Raw genomic sequence first — 16,631 nt, forward strand, 5'->3', positions numbered from 1 at the left:
GGTGGATGATCACTAGTGGCCCTTATGGTGTCAGGAAGTATGGGCAGACATTGGGGTTTGCCTGTAACAGCCTGAGGCAGTCCTCACTGTTTTCTGCATCCTGGCTCATGAGCTACTGATACTCCCTGGTGATCAGGAAGCTGATGCCCTAGCCCAGGTGTGAGCCCTAGCGACTGACCCCTGGGTATCTAGATAAGGCAGATTGAGCTCATTGGCAAAGTGGCCACCATTATACCTCTGTGTCAAGGAGTATTGCCAAGGATATCAGATCGCCCTTGAAATACAGAGACCTGGTTAATGCAATAATAGCATGTCCTGTTTATCCTAAACAGTGCCCAAGGTCAACTGCCAAAGGAGTCTGGGGCCGTTCCCCGGAGTTCCCAACTGGTGAGGCTATGGCAGATTGAACTATTGGTTGCTCCCCTCCCTCTGAGTGAGGGTTCTAAATATGCCCTGGTTTTTGTGGACACTGCACCTGCCTAACCTATGACACCCCTTTGCCCGCAGTTACTCTGGAACGCGGTGCTTTCTCTGGGTGGAGGCAATTCTCTGTCACTCAGCTGCACAGCGGCTCACCCCTCTGATTTCCTGGGTGGGAAATGATGCAGTCCCCCTCTTTTCCAGAAAAAACAAGGGCATGTGTCAAGCTCTCTGTGTGGTCACACTGAAGTCCCTCTCATCAGATTAAGCAGGAGGGCAGGTATTCCCACTGCCCTCCCTTTTTAACCCCTCACAGTTGGGGGTTGAATTGGCCAACCTGACTTTCAGCCATGGTTGCCTTACACCTTAAGTGGATAAGAGCAGGGGCTTTGGAATCAGATAAACTCCTACTTCCAAATCTCTACTCTGCCATCATGTTTCCTTGGCATTTGAAAATTGTTTAAGTATTGCAAGCCTGACTTTCCTCATCAGTACCATGGGGATCATAGCACCTTCCTCAGGGGTTGTTGAGAAGATTTAGTGATATAAGCATGAGAGGACATTCATGAAGTGCCTGGCACCTATACGTGGTTATTACGATTACCCGCTATATAAGTGTTATACTAATTTCAGAGAAAAGGGTACAGTATCATAAAAGAGAGGAAAAAAAAAAAAAAGAAATATGGGTAGTAGAGAGAGGTGCTCATTTCCAAGAAGAGGAAGCAGGGAACAACGAAAGGTTGTCCAAAAACAATGGGTAAGTTTCAAAAAATTGGTAGGGGTGGAGTATTGCAGAAATAAAGATATAGACATTTCGCATGTGTTATGGAAACAAATGAACTGAGCAGTGATGCTGACAATAATTGTAGCTGAAATTTAGCAAGTGTACTGGAGGTACCACACCAGCCCTAAGGGTTTTGCTGAATTATCTTTTCCATTCCTCACAGTGACCCATGGGGTATGTGTTATCAGCCACATTTTACTGATGAGGAACCTTGAGGCTAAAAAGGTTTAGTTACTAAGTCACTGCATTTAGCTAGTAAATGGGGGAGGGCACAGGATGGTTGGACGTCAAGTCTGTTTGTAGACCTCGACCTTCTTACTTATTATTAAAGGCGAAACTGAAGACTTTTCATGGAATATACTTGCAATATAATGGGCTGTTCTGGAGCAGGAGCTTCTAATAGCCCAACCACATCAAAGACCGGAAGGGAAGGCCCTTGAAACATAACTTTTGGATGCTCCCCTGATATGGACCACCTAGGTAATATTCTGCCCCCACCCTCAGAGAAGACTGACCCTTCTAAGATGGCTTTAAACCAAAGGATGTCCTTTCATCCTCCCGCTCCTCTCAGCCCCTAGGAGGACTCTAGAGTTACTACCAATTGTTATGTTTACAACAGATAAAATCAGAAGAATTGGCAGGGATTTTTCCCGTATAAATGGTATTAGTTATAAAATTTCTGCTCACTCTAGGGTTTCACAGGGCGTCCTGCTCATGGCCTAGCTCCCTCGTGCAGAAAACCCCAGCAAGGACAGGGAGAAGTAAATTTCAGGCATGACCAATAATATATACACTGGGTTCTAAGCCAATGCAAATGTGCTGAAAGTTCATCAGATGACTTTTCACTGATTATTCCTCCAGGACCCATCCAGCTATTGAGAAGTCAGTTTCCATAATTCTTCTCCATGCAGCAGAACTTGCCAGGGGCCTGGAATACAATTTAGGCTACAGTCAGATGGGATTTGCACTTCGTCCAACCCTGCAAAGTCACTCCTTGGCTATTATTTTTCACTCTATTGTAAATAGCAAGAGGCAGATGAAAAGGTAAAAAATATGTTGGTTGGAAGATACTTATTCTCGCCTACCTAGGGTAATCAAGAGGAGACATCAGCTCCAGATTTGGTAAGTAATAACTCACATTTGACTTTAATACACTGTGATAAACTTTGAGGAATATATCTTTTAAAACATAAAATGCTTTCCCTCTGATTTAAAGTTTGGGGGATTGGTCCTGCACCGTAGGCAGGTTAGATTTAGCATCTCTGGAAATTCCAGAGCCATTTTAAACGACTCTTTTTTGATCACTTGCTGCAGCTCCAGCTTTCAAAGAGAATGAGATGTTTTGGGAATGAATTGTGATGGACTTATATGAAAATTTATATGACCCAGAATTGGATTTGTTCCCCGGGAATATTATAGATTATGTTTTATGTTGGAATTACATCAGTGTGCAGAGCAGCAGAAGGCTGGCTTAATGTAGCTAAAAATATACCTTGACTTTCCACTTGGAATAGATCCCCCCACCCCCCCTGCAACCCGCTCCTTCCCTAATGAAAATAATGGCTTCATGACTCATATATGTGATAGACAGTAGGGAATATTTGAGTCTTAAAATAAGAAGAGTTTTGAGAAAGGGCTAATGATCCTTTTCTAATTTCTTTCCCATCCATCTCTTCCCTCCTGTTTCCCTGTCACCATCCTATTTCAGGCCTTCATCACCCCATGCCTTTACTGCAAGTGCCACTTTGTTTGTGTCCAGTCTCTCCTTGCCATAATCTGTCCCTTACACTTCTACATCTCAAGGCTTTCTCACACGGTACTTTACTCATGGAATCCCCTGCCATTCATCCGTGGCTCTTCATCTGCTCCCAAGTAAAATACAAACTAGCCTTCGAGGTCCTTTCTAGACACGGCTCTTGCCTCTTCTTTTCCTCCACAACCTTTCAGTTCATACCAGCACCTTAGCCCAGGCCTGTGCTAGGTCTTACCCAAAGTTGGGCAGTAGTCAGTACCCTCTTAACCAGTCACCAAGTTGGTCTCGCTCTTGCTTTTTGTCGAACCAAGTGTCCCTCAGCATATTTACACAAAGACCACTGGTGGCATGCAGGATGATTTGGGTGCCACACAGATACTTCGGTTCTCAAAATTATTTCTAACACTTTGCTAATCCATTATTGTAAAAATGTCACTTGTCGATCAAAACTTTAAGTTTATGCATGTTATTGCTTAGATTGAGAGCCATCAAAGAAGCAAGCTAACTTCATGAGATCTGTGTATCTGCTGAGCCTCTTCTGAAACATTTAGAATCCCATTTCCACCTCACCTCCCAGGGGTAGTTCGACAGACACCCCTCCTGAGTGAAGTGATTTCCTGCCATGCCCACATCGGCAGTAACCTGGTTGTAACAATGGCAGAGTTATGACACTGGCCCCCTCCTACCTTCTTGGCTTCCTACCCCAACTGGAGGGAAATGCAGCTGGTATTGCAAAGCTCTTCAGCAGTGATTTGAGACATTAATATAGATTTCTGAAGAGCCTCAATTACAAAGGATGAGCAGCTTAGCTACTGGGAAAATCTTGTTCGGTATTCTTGTTGTATTTATTTATTTTTTTAATTTACGGGAACTTGCTTTTAAATAAGGACCCACAGGCAGAAAGCGCTGAAAGAGGAAACAAAGCCGATGTTGGAGAGGGCTGAACCTCGTGAAAGCTCAGTATCCACACAATAAGTTGTGGCTTTGTAAATTCACTCTAAGTACATTTGAGAAACAATAAACCATAAAAGAGGTTGCCATGACCTTGGTTTCTGCATAGCTTTTGAGATAAAAGGTCTAAGTATCAGAATGCATTTGGTTGACCATAGTGTTGTTGACTGATTAAAAACGTTCATGCTCCTGAACCCCTTGTAGAATGCTGATGAGGGCTGACCTGGGTGCCGTGTGCAAGATGGATTCTTGAGGCAGAGATCAAAGTTGCTTTGCTAAAATGGAACACTAAAAGGTAAGCCTTCATAACTACAGATGAATGGGCCAAAGCTACTGACATAAAGATTAAATTGCAATACATTGACTTTGCATTTATTACTTATTGGGGACATATCTTAAAAGCATTTTGAGTATGTTCCAAATTCTCATCGTTGCACAGGATAACAACTTTTAAAACATTGACATCAGTGAATGGTTTTCTTTGAGTCTCATCATTAGATTTTTTTTGATTGATTTTGCTTTAGAAGTGAACACTTGAACTTTATCTTTGTTTGAACATTCTTCATCTCTGCAGCTTCTAGGCATAGTGGTTGAAAACATGGGCTTTGAAATGCACAGACCTGAGCTCACACCTTGTGACTTTTGCTTATTGGGTGTGTGACCTCCAACAGACTATTTAATTTCCTTAAGACTCTATTTCCCCTAGAAAAATGGATTAATAATAGAATCTGTTTTATAGAGCTACTTAGAGAACTGTGACAATATATACAAAGACTTAATTAAATATTTCCTATTGAGAATTTTCTCATCTGTAAAATAAATAAGAATAATGTAGTAAAGGGAACACATGGAGGTTCTCTGCTCAACCCCTGATTATACACTAAGAGTGCACGGTTAAGTTCATGTGTTAGTAGATGGTATTGAATCCAGGCCCAAGAAATGCTCACACACTCTTTTTCCCCACAGTTTTGACAGAGCAAGCAATATGGAAAGGAAAATAGCTGGATAGGGAAAAAAAAATACATCCTTCTAGCTGTGCAAGCACCAATCAGGACGGGTCTTTCTGGCCAAGCTTCAACCAGATAATGTGGTTTAAACGTCAAGGTGTAAGTAAGGACTACTGCTTTCTACTCCTTGTATCCAGATAGTTCTTAACTGAGGTCCCTCCTCAGGAATGTGAAGCAAAGAAAATGGGATGAAGCTAGCTTAGTCGAAGGTCAAAGTATAAGCCTGGGGCCGAAGGAAAAATGAGAGTGGTCCTGCTTTGTTGCTGATCTTTAAGCCAACCGCCCTGACCTAAATTATACCACGTTGTAAGATGGGGTCCAGTGAATGTCCTGGCCTCTGACCAAGGAGATAAACAACTCCTCTTTCAGAGACAGGGAGGGAGTTGGAGGATCATTCCTTTAAAATGTGGAGTCTTTTGAACCAGGGCTGCTAGACTTAGCAAATAGAAATATAGGACACCCAGCTAAATCTGAATTTTAGATAAGCGAGGAATTGTTTCTGTAGTATAAGTATGTCACATGCCATATTTGGGACATGCTGATAGTAAGGTGTTATTTTTGTTTATCTGAAATTTGAAGTTAACTGGGCATCCTCTGGGCTGTCTGGCAATTCTATTTCCAGCGGTGTTTTAAGGTCAGTTTGGGGATGGTTCACTGAGACTGACAGGAGGACATTCAGAGCTCTTTCTTTGTTGTGAGATGTATCCTGTGTGTTCTGGAATGTTTACGTAGCATTCCTAGTTTCTACACGCTGAATGCTAGCAGAACTTCCCTTGCTTCCACTGTGGCAAACAAATGTCTCCAGATGTTGCCCAGTTGCCCAGTGTCTCTTGGAGGGCAGAGTCACCCCTAGTTGAGAACCACTGGTTTGGGGATAATGACAAAAGCAGGACTGTGAAGCATATCAAGATGGTAGACCAGAAGGTGGCACTTACAGTTGCTCCTTGAGCAACACGAGTTTGAACTGTGTGGGTCCACTTATATGTGAATTTTTTTTTTCCAATACATACGGTGCAGTACTATAAAAATACAGTGCAATAGTGTGAATGTATTTTCTCTTCCTTATAGTTTTCTTAGTAACATTTTCTTTCCTCTAGCTTACTTTCTTGTAAGTATGCAGTACGTAATCCATATACAAAATATATATTAATCAACTGTTTATGTTATCAGTAAGGCTTCCAGTTAACAGCAGACTATTAGTAGTTGAGTCTGGGGAGGAATCAAAAGTTATATAATAGGATTTTCTACTGGGCAGGGGATCAGGGCCCCTAAACCTTTCACTGTTCTAGAGTCAACTGTATATCCATCCAAATAATGATCTGGGCCTGATCTGTCATCATTCCTTCCCCTCTCCCCATATCCTGGGCTCCTTCCCAGTTATGTCAAGGGCTATCTAGACCTGTGTAGAGAAGCCCAACAATACATTTTAGTCCCATGTTGATTATAATCACTAGACAATCATTCCCTGTTCACTTGGCCTTTCCAGACAGCTCACATGAGGCTATACATGGAAACTCTTTGGGTTTTAGCTCAGATATCGTCCTCAACGAACACACAACAAACTATTAAACCAGGTACTTCAATTTTATCTTAGGTCATCAGGTTGCGTAGCCTCGGTGAACTTAACATTTGATGAGCAAATCTCTTATAGTCAAACTACCTTATTTAAGTGTAAACATTATTCCTTAGGTCCATTTAGAGAAGGGGACATTTAGAGCCATTGGATCATGAATTCTGTCCTTCAAACATTTCTGTCTACACATGTAGTTAAAAAAATGCTGAAGTGCCTTCATGTGATTCTTCCTACATGTAAAGTTTCCTTGCCTTGAATGTTTTCTCGTTTCCTTTGAAAACACTGAAGTGACTTTTGCTTTATTAACTTTGTCCAGCATTGATAATGAACTCTGTAGACCTATCAGCTTATGTAGGGGGAAATTTTCATTAACAAGTTAAGTGTAACTATGTTTCTTCATTGCTTTCCACATTTTGTAGGCTTTTAGAGAAGCATTGGTTTTATAGAAATCCATTGAACAGAGCAAAGACAATGTAACTATCTTGTTATGTTGCTGTGGGGGGAAAATCTCTGTTTTCCATTCCCTATAAATGTTGTATGTTTTCAAATATTTTTTTTTTTATCTAATGTGCTCTCTTAAATAGGAATAGTCTGTTCCCCAAGAAGCCCATTTTAAAGAATAACATTGTCATTATTTATAATCACATGCCTTCATCATTATAGGAAAAAAAATGAGCCTTCTCAGATTCTGATATCTGTATTTAATCAATAACCACATTCCTCTTTCATCTGTCTTACCTCTGCAATTGCATTTTCCCAGCTGCGTATGTTTTATTGTATAAGAATTCAATTGAAAGAGCCATTCATGTTTGCAAAAAGGATGATGTTTTATTATTGGTTGTAAAGAAAAGAAATTTCATACTTTGTATAACCAACCCTTTCTGTTATAGCATGGTGAATTCTGAGAGTGAGGAGCAAGTTAACTAACCGTGGAGAGACCACAGAAAACTCTTGCAGTATTGTGACCACATTATAAAATCAGCCCTGGCAATTTTTATGTCTCTAATTGACAAGTATTCGACTCACATTTGAAATGCATAATCTTTGCACAGTTGAAGAGTATAGACTAGAAAGGATAAGCGATAATGGTCAAAATATGTAACACTAAGGTGACAGGGCCTCATCGATGACACCAGCCAGGTACCATCTTATTGGAACGGGATCCCAGAGACCCTGAAACTTCCAGGTGTTCTTCTTTTAGTGGCTGGCACCATGCGAAGGTGGGATGGGTGCTTGGAGAGGGGCCAGGGTGGCTGGAGGCATAGAGGAAACACTAAGGAGGTACAAGGTAACAACTGTTTATGAGCCGGTCTGGTAGTATTTTAATATTCGAACCATTGAAACAGCTGTACCATGGTGTAGCAGCTGGACTGGGAAGTGGAAAACTATCGAGTGGTGCAGTGTAGTTAGAAAATGAGACCACCAGTTGGAGTTCGTAACATTGCCCTGAACTCACTGTGTGGTCTGGGATAAGTTAGTTCTTGGGACCCCTATTTTCTCTTATGGAGAACGAGAATATTGGATTGGAACAGTCCTAGGTTCCCTTCCTATTCTAGGAATCCACTTCTTTTCCCTGCTAATGATCTGCAGTTCTAAGCATAGAGTCTAGAGTTGTCCTTGAACTTCTGAAAAGCAGAGAGGCTGAGGTATTTGGCAGGCAGTATAGGGCACTGTCATGCTCTGTGGTTTGTCAAACAGGAACAAAGCTGCATTAACCATCCATGAGCTGTTATTGTCAGGAGCAAGACAGGAGCAGTTAAATACCTTTCTATAAGCAGCTTAAAAACATTTTTTTAAAGATTAATAGTTTTCAACATGGGGAGGGATTTCTTACGGAATAGGAAAATGTGCTCATTTGTGAAAGACACAAAATAAATGTTGCTTTTGCCTGAAAGTACCTAAGTCAGGCGGAAGCAGATACTTTGGTATTATTTGTTGTTTGATTGGATTGTGGAAAGTTCCCTCTCCTCATCATTTCACTTCTGTGTTCTTTGGTTACTGATAGAAAAGTGTGTGTGTGTGTGTGTGTGTGTGTGTGTGTGTGTGTGTGTATTTCCATGGGAATGTATAAGCACACATTAATGAACAATTCCGTGCCTTACTAAAAGTAAAGGAGAATCCAATATAACTTCAACCTAGGTGTGTTTTCCCCCAAAATGTTTGTTTTAATTTGTTTGAGTTGAAAATCATTTTCCAAGTTTATATCACATCTTAAAAATTTTTTTTCTGTAACTATGAGGAGGTACTCAGCATAATTGTGAATTACTTTAATTATCAGAAAAGGAAAAATATGATTTCTGACGCACATGCTGTATTAGGAGACTCATGGTGAATTAGTACCTAAACATGTATTTCTTCTGGATTCCTGCATAAGTGATAGTTTAGTGAAATGAACTGATTCTGTTTTAATATCCTGTTGCTTATTGTACCTGACAAACAGAAATGAGGAAAATGAAGAATTGATTATCTGGGGTCATTTTCGTGAAACTTGCATATAATTCCCATTTATGCTCATTGGAATAAAGAAGAGTATTTCTGTAACAAATTAAGAACACGCATAACCTGTTATGACATAGTCATAGATGTATAATAATATGGTCTAGAATTACAGTACTCTCTTGAAGTACATCATATTCAAAATTCACTGGAGATGTCTTAGAGACATCTGTTGTAATTACAGGAACATGGTTTCTAATTCATTTAATTCCCTTTCCTACCTAAACTGTACATATAAGTGAATTTTAAGAGACTGTATAAATAAATTTTTAATTACAAAATGATGTTATACAATACATTATTAATAATAACCAACAATGCATAATGTTTATGCATGAGGCCATTACAAAGACAAGCTAATGTATGTCAGTTCCAAAAGAATGTACTAATTTGTCCTGAATTTGTGAATGAAGTTGAATCCATGATGCAAGCCAATGAACGCAGTAACACAGAGTGGTTTAGCATGCTTTTTTGCAGTCAAGAAACACCTTGTACCTATGGCATTTACGAGGTATTTAAGATCGTTCATCACACATGATCAAGATATTTTTTTTCCAACGAGCCATGCAGTAATGAAATTTGGAATAAGACCATTGAGTTGACAACACTACCTTTGCCAGCCAGGTGCAGAATAAAATGGTCTATGGCATCCAAGAAATGCGTACAATCCTTACATTTCAGCGCATAGAAATCAGTCTTATTGTCATGGAGTTTCCCTGTGGGGCCAAAGGGTCTGCCGGAACGTGGTTGACTTCATTGTGCTAGCGGTAACAGATTTCTGAAATCTCCATGGCCAACTCCAGACACTCGCTGGTCTCGTGGCAAGATTCAAAAAGACTGCAGTCGACGTCACAGTTGCACTTGCAGTCGTTCCGCGGGTGGCTTTCATCTGAGGTGTGGTGGTACCTGTGAGAGGGGCAGCACAGTTTGGTACACACTGTTTCGCACGTATCTGGGAGCATCAGGAGACAGTCCCAAAACTGGCAAAACAGACAGGTGAGGATGAGAGAGGCACACTCCTCTGTTTAAAGAAGAAGGAGAAGGAAAAGAAGAGGAAGAAATTAATGGTGGCACATAGAGGGGCGTCTCTGAAGGACAGGCAGGTGTGGTGGCATGCTTGATAACTTTATGGCCAACTCTTAATTGTCCATATTAGGGGTAAAGTACACCATTACTCTTCCCCACCTCCCTGCACTACCCGCTCTACTTAAGTAATTGCTTTATTAACTTCCTGAGCATTTCTATTGATTCCACATAATCTGGTTATTTAAAGTGCTGTCACTTTTCTAAACTCCTTTATTTACTTTGCCTGCAGAGGTGCTGAGAAGCCACACAATTAGCTACCTATCTGGAAACCTTGCAGCTGTCTGAAAAATAGCTGGTCCTCTGCAGGTGCAGGGAGCTTTCAGGAGCAATTAGGGCTGGGGACAAGGAGAGACTGTACAAATTTCTGGCTTCTCGTCACCAGGCTTTCTCATTTGTATGGTGTGGATTCCCATAAATCTGCCACACCCATATTCACATGCCAGCGAAAAGCACATTTCAAAACCCAGAGAAAGAATTTTTTAAATAGTCAGAGTTTTTGTTTTGGTTGTATTTTATTTTCAATACCTGCGTCCTTTGTCCTCCAGTTTGGGGAAGCCTTGATTTTATATTCATGTTAAATGAAATACGTCATCATATGCCTGAAAGCATAGAAATCTTCTCAATCCTCCTTAAGAAAATTGGTTTAAAAATTTACTACTGCAGACTTGTAAAAATCGGAAAAGTATCTCTAAGGTATTGAAGGTAATTGGTACTTCTAGCCAAACAGCTGTGATGGGTTATAGATTATGATATTTTTTGTTTCCATAAAGGGAATTAGTTAGGAGATGCAACAACTCTCTTGTTAAAATCATAACTTTTTTTTTTAGTTAAGTCTCAAAAACATGTAAGCACTTTATAAATGGGTAGGTAAGTATGTTTACATGATATATCATCCAATTAATGAAAATCACTATCCTGAAGATTGTTCATGGCTGAAAGTAACATTCCGGCCTGAATTGGAGAAACATCTCCTCCTCCTGATGGGTTTATCAATCAATTAAAGTTATATTTTCGTAAGGATTTATTTTGTTTCCAATAAGAATGTTAATGTTAATAAATTCTGGTTTTCAGGCTTCAGTTGGCTGAGACTATCCAAGCCTGCAGGAGAGATTTTGCTCTTGGGTTCTGACTGTTCTTAGAGGCCTGTTCATTTACTTCCAACAATATTTTCCAGAAAAGTTTTTTACTTTTTTTGTTCAGATATTTGTTCATCCTTGAAAGGAGGGCAAGCATGGAAACTTGCTCTAAAAGGGAACAAATATCTTAAAGAAACTTAGAGTCATTATATAAAGGTCGAAAATGACTGTGCATATAGGTAAACAAAAGTCTTCGTTCTTGCCTCTGTCCCATGTGCCATCCCTGCCTCAAACCCTCCTTTCCTTTCTTCCCAATCAGACAGTGATAAAGAACCTCAAGGTGACTTTTATGACTACTTTAATTGCCATATATTGTTGCAGGTGCTGTGGCTGTACCTAAGTATTTCTGGTTTAGGAAGCATATCCCATAATACCTCCAGGGTGTATGCACTCATCTCTTTGCCAGATGGGGTGTATTTTTTTATTCACTTAGAGCCAGCTTCCAGCATGTGGCCAAGTCACCTATATAAGTCACCACAAACCACCCACAAAAATTCAGGAGTCAGTTAGTACAGTACATAGACTCTATTTTACGTATGCATTTCTGAGGAGGGCATGTTGGTGGTCAAAGATATGGAGCATAAAACCTCATCAACTTACACTGATGCCAGCAGGTTACTAGAGCAGCCCCTGGAAAAGAAGAAGTTCTCAGTACAAAATATCCCAAGCAAATGCTCCATATCCTTCAGGCTGGAGGCTTAAGAGAGTTACTCACGCTAGGATCGTATAAAAATGATCCCACTAGATCTGTGTCCTTTGTAGATGTCATGGTAAAAGTTTGATTTGCAGGTAAGTTAGGGTGGGAGCTGGTGACATGGGGATGGGAGTTGGGGTTTTGTATCAAAGTGTAAAGACCCTATTTGGGAAATGGCCTTATAATTTCCTGAGGGCATATAATCTTTTGGTTTAACTCCTCTTGCCAATGTTTTCTCAAGTTGGCAGACTCCGGAGGTCTCTGCTTCTGATGTACACCGTAGGTTTTATTTGCACACACACAAAAATGTTTGGCCTAATCCTTTGGCCAAACTGGTATTTGTTTTCTTCTATTTTGCATTTGAGAATAGAGCTCTTTTTTTTTTTTCCCTGTGTATAAGTCAGTCCTTTTTATTTGGTTATAAAAGGCAGAGCCTCTTGCCCAAAAAAACATGGCAACATTGATGAATTGAAAACAGATTTTTCCAAACTTTCAAGAGTGTTGAAAACTTTTCCTAAAAGGCACATTAAATAATTCTACACGGGCAGGCAAAACTGTTTTGCATATGGGCAATTTTTGTTTGCACAAAAGTAACACAAGCAGTTCAGGGGGAAATTTGCAAGTGTTTGAAAAGAGAGTTGGACCTCTCCTTCTCCTGCCTGAATGGGTGTATTTTCCTTTGCCTGCACTATTTCTTGGGGCTTTAATGTTTAGTAAACATGATATGCAAAGTCATAGCCCATGATTAGCACCCCTAGTCTCAGCCCATCCCACAGAGTATGCTGTGAGTCCATCTGCCTCCTTCACATGGCTTCTGCAATGTCTTCAAGACATCTCCCACTCACCAAGGCCAGGCTGCACCACGGCTCTCCCTCATTCCTTATTCCACAAACCTTTGGCTTTCTCTTGTGAATGGCTCTTGCACACTCACATGAAATGAACAGAAAGCTGGGACTCATTCCTGTCATTTTCCTTTTCCCCATCATACCGGCCCCCCCCCCCCATGCAATTCCCTGCTGAATTCTGCACGTTCTATCTCATATTGGTATGTGAAACTCATAAGCTTCTACCTGCCTCTAGGGCCACCTCCATAGTTCTAGCCACTATTGGCCATCGTCAGGTCCAAAGCAATAGCTTCCTATTGAACACACTGGTTTTTACGTGAGTGCAGCTCAGATTCATCGCCTCCTGTGATATTCTTTCACTGGAAATGAGATGAGCTCGCTTCCCCCGTAAAGTCCCCCATCCTGGTCGTAGCCCATATGCCTGTGTATAGGTTTCTGCCTATTTCTCTGGCTTCCCATCCTAATCTTCTCCTCACCGACTGCACTCCAGTCACACTGGTTCTCTTTCATTCAGATCCTGGGATACACCAAACTCCGAGCCTTTGCGCATGCTCTCTCTTTGGCCTGTGTTCCATAAACCCCTGCCTCACAGCTTGACCTGATTCCTACTCAGCCTCTGAGTCTTTAGCTTAAAACACCTTCTCTCTAAATCACACCCTGTTGAAACTCTCATAGCACTCTATTTTTTCCTCATAGTATTGACCATAGGATGCTAAATCATTTATGAATGGGTTTCTCTCCCTACTAGAACCTGAATTATAAGAAAGCTGTATCTCTTGTTGAGTGAAAGAATGAGTAAGTGAACGATGGGAGATAAATAAAGTGGTCCCCGTTTTTTAGATGAAAAGACTAAAGCTCAGGGATTGTCCCTAAATGTCCTGAGTCTTTCAACTTTAAGGTGGTGGGCGAGAGGTTCAAATGTCAGTCTTCTGGATCCAAAGCCTGTGCTCTTTTATCCATTGTTACATTGGAAGCAAATGCTTGGCCCTCTGTACTCTATGTGCTCCTCACATAGGTCCTGAAGTGGGCCTGGGTTGAGTCCTATCACAATTCTTTTATAGATGGGGAAATAGTGGCTCAGGGAATTTAAGAAGCATAGGAAATGGTGAATCTGTGATTTGACTCAAACTGTCCCCTCCAGAGCTCTTAACCCTGCAGCTGGCCTGCCCTTCAGAAGGCTCACACCTCCTCTGTCATGATCCAACATGGCGCAGGACGTGGCCGGCTTGTGGAAGGCCTGCTCTCCCTTCTCCTCCCTGCTCTGCTCTGTATTCCCAAGACTGCTAAAGTCTGTTTTCAAGGTTCTGTTAAGCGGCTTCTCACCAACCTCAGCCAATGGGAAGCAGTGACAGGAAAAGAGGGTGGGGGGCGGGGGAGAAGGGAATGCGGGGGGTATTTCTTCTCCCCTCTCTCTGCTTTGAGTGGTGTCTCAGGTGTATCTACCCCTTGGTTTTATCTCTTTCTGAAAATCCTTCTTTCTGTGGCTACTGTTAATGCCACTTACTAGTGGTGTGTCAAGTAAGGGTTAGTTGCTGGTGGCCTATGAGCTCAGGCCAGTGCTTGTCATTTACTAGTGGCCTGGGAGGGACCAAGGGAAGAGGTGTCAGAGCCTTGTGGCTAAGTCCTGGGAGGCCTCACTACTCCCTTACCTGGCTTTTCACCTCTCCTAATATCTTCGTAACTAGGTCTCTGTATGTTGACGTCCCTTTATTGACTGCCCTGGCATCCTGGCCTGGGCTGTAATCACTGCTCTCAGAGCACCCAGCTCACTTTCCCACCTCTTACCTCCTTAAATCCGGATCAGGGAAGGTTCAAGAAGGAGCCACAACCTGCAAGCCTTGCAGCCAAAAGCGGTATTTGTGAGCAAAAAGCCATGACAAAAACCTGCTTAGGTTGTTTCATTTCCTTTTTACACCCCTAGGGTACCTTTAGGACACTGAGGCTGTAATGTGCTAAGTGATACCCTAATGATACTGAAGGATTAACGCAGCCTCCAGAGGTGCTAAATGTACAGCTGGGGATTGGCTAATTAAGAGGGAGAATCTGTCTCATTAGAAAGGATCATGTTTAATTATAGTGGAAAAGGTAACAATGCAAGGAGTTTCCACCAGGGTATCAGAGATCAGCCTCGCAGTCGTGGTCCAGTACTCACTGGGTTTGCCCTCCCAGCTTTCAATCTTGTCACCAAAATGCCTGGAATTCAGAGGAGGGAGAGACAGTGGAGGATGTAGCTGTCCCCTGTAGTTCTGATGGTTTTCCTCAGCTCCAGATACATTCACCCGCTAGTTTGGGAATCACTATGCAAAGTATTAAGAATGTGGTTCTTCCATAAGGGGTCCCACATAAACAACATTCTCCCCCTCCCATCCCCTCAAAGCCAAGTAATAAAAAAAGGAAAATAAACCTGGCCCAAACCCAGTATTCTAATATGTTAATGGTTAATGTGTGGTCACAGCAGATTCAGCATAATCATGAGATTCATGACACAGTGGCTTCGACTAATTACTCAAAGTTTTTGGTGAAAAAGTATAGAAATTGGTTCCCACTCTTCCAACATTTTTTCTTTTTTTTTAAAGTCTGTAATGTAGAATAGGAATAAATAAAGTGTGACTGAATGCCTTTCTCTAGCTGGGGTATCATCCCTGATGTTATCAATTTTAATAGCTACTTAAATATGTCAAGATCTATTTAAGTTCAGACAAGCACAACTAACGTTCAAGTCAGTTCTTTAGAACGAGGATGACTGGATTTGGGTGATACTTAGTAAATTTGTGCTTATGTTTTTTTCTGAGCAAATGAACTGAAATAATTATAAAATTGAAACATTTTATAAGGTGACACTACTGCATTTAATTGTATGAAATTTACAGTGTAGAAAATGTAATCATTTTATTCAGTAGTCCATGGTGTAATTAAGACTATTCTTTTGAGGTATCTTGTATTTATGATTTTCCTCTTCCACCTGGATGAGACATCTCAGATTCAAAATTATACATCAATTAGGTGTATTCTCAGGATTCTTTTTAAGGAGCCTCTTTTTGACTATTGTGTATATCCTTGATTTTATTACCCACAGGGATGCCTTTGCAATCAGAGTGTAGAAACAGAAGCAGAGACACAGACAGTGCTCTGGACTTTTTCCATTTTATTCGGGAAAGGGACCACACAGGATGAGCCACAATTTAATAATAAAGTAATGTTGCAGCACATAGTGTGTGATGTGCAGTAAAGATCCTTTTAAATTCCCATCAGAGCACACACCATGAACTGTGCTAATGGATGTAACACATTTTACAAAATCTGCATGTGTGAGGCTTTTCCATTCTGTTTTAAGTGGGGCAATGTATATAAATAATAGATATTAGCAATTAAGCATCCATTCCTATGCACTCATTTATACATTTGAAAATAAATTAACCACAAACTACATGAAAGTGGATGCAATCTTCTCTTTTCCCTTCTGTTTCCCCTGCTGTTCCTGCAAGATATTTCTGTATTTATCTCAGTACGAACAATGACCCCAGCTCTCAATTTCTGCATCCTTAAATTAATTACTATAAAAATTCTCCGACTTAACTCTTGATATCCTTGATGTTGGCTGTTTAAGATAATGAGAGCTTCCTATCCACATTTGTAGGCCCTAGTTGGAATGTTTCTCTCTTTTATCCAGATACCAAAAACTCTTACGTTGCTGATGGGGGGAGTTCACACTGTGAGAATGGATTAGCGGGCTGTTACCTGTGTTGTTGGCCTAAAATTGTAATTTTCCGGGTTGTACCAGCCTCTCAGCCAGAGCTTAAGAAGAACAGTCTGATTCAACTGTCCTCATGAATCTCCTCTGCTCTTCAAAAACAAGAGGAAGTCGTTCTTTTCCTGTGTGAGGCCC

Source organism: Panthera pardus, unplaced genomic scaffold (genome assembly GCF_024362965.1).
Source record: "Panthera pardus isolate Hobbes unplaced genomic scaffold, ASM2436296v1 HiC_scaffold_8, whole genome shotgun sequence".
In the NCBI taxonomy this organism is placed as follows: domain Eukaryota; kingdom Metazoa; phylum Chordata; class Mammalia; order Carnivora; family Felidae; genus Panthera; species Panthera pardus.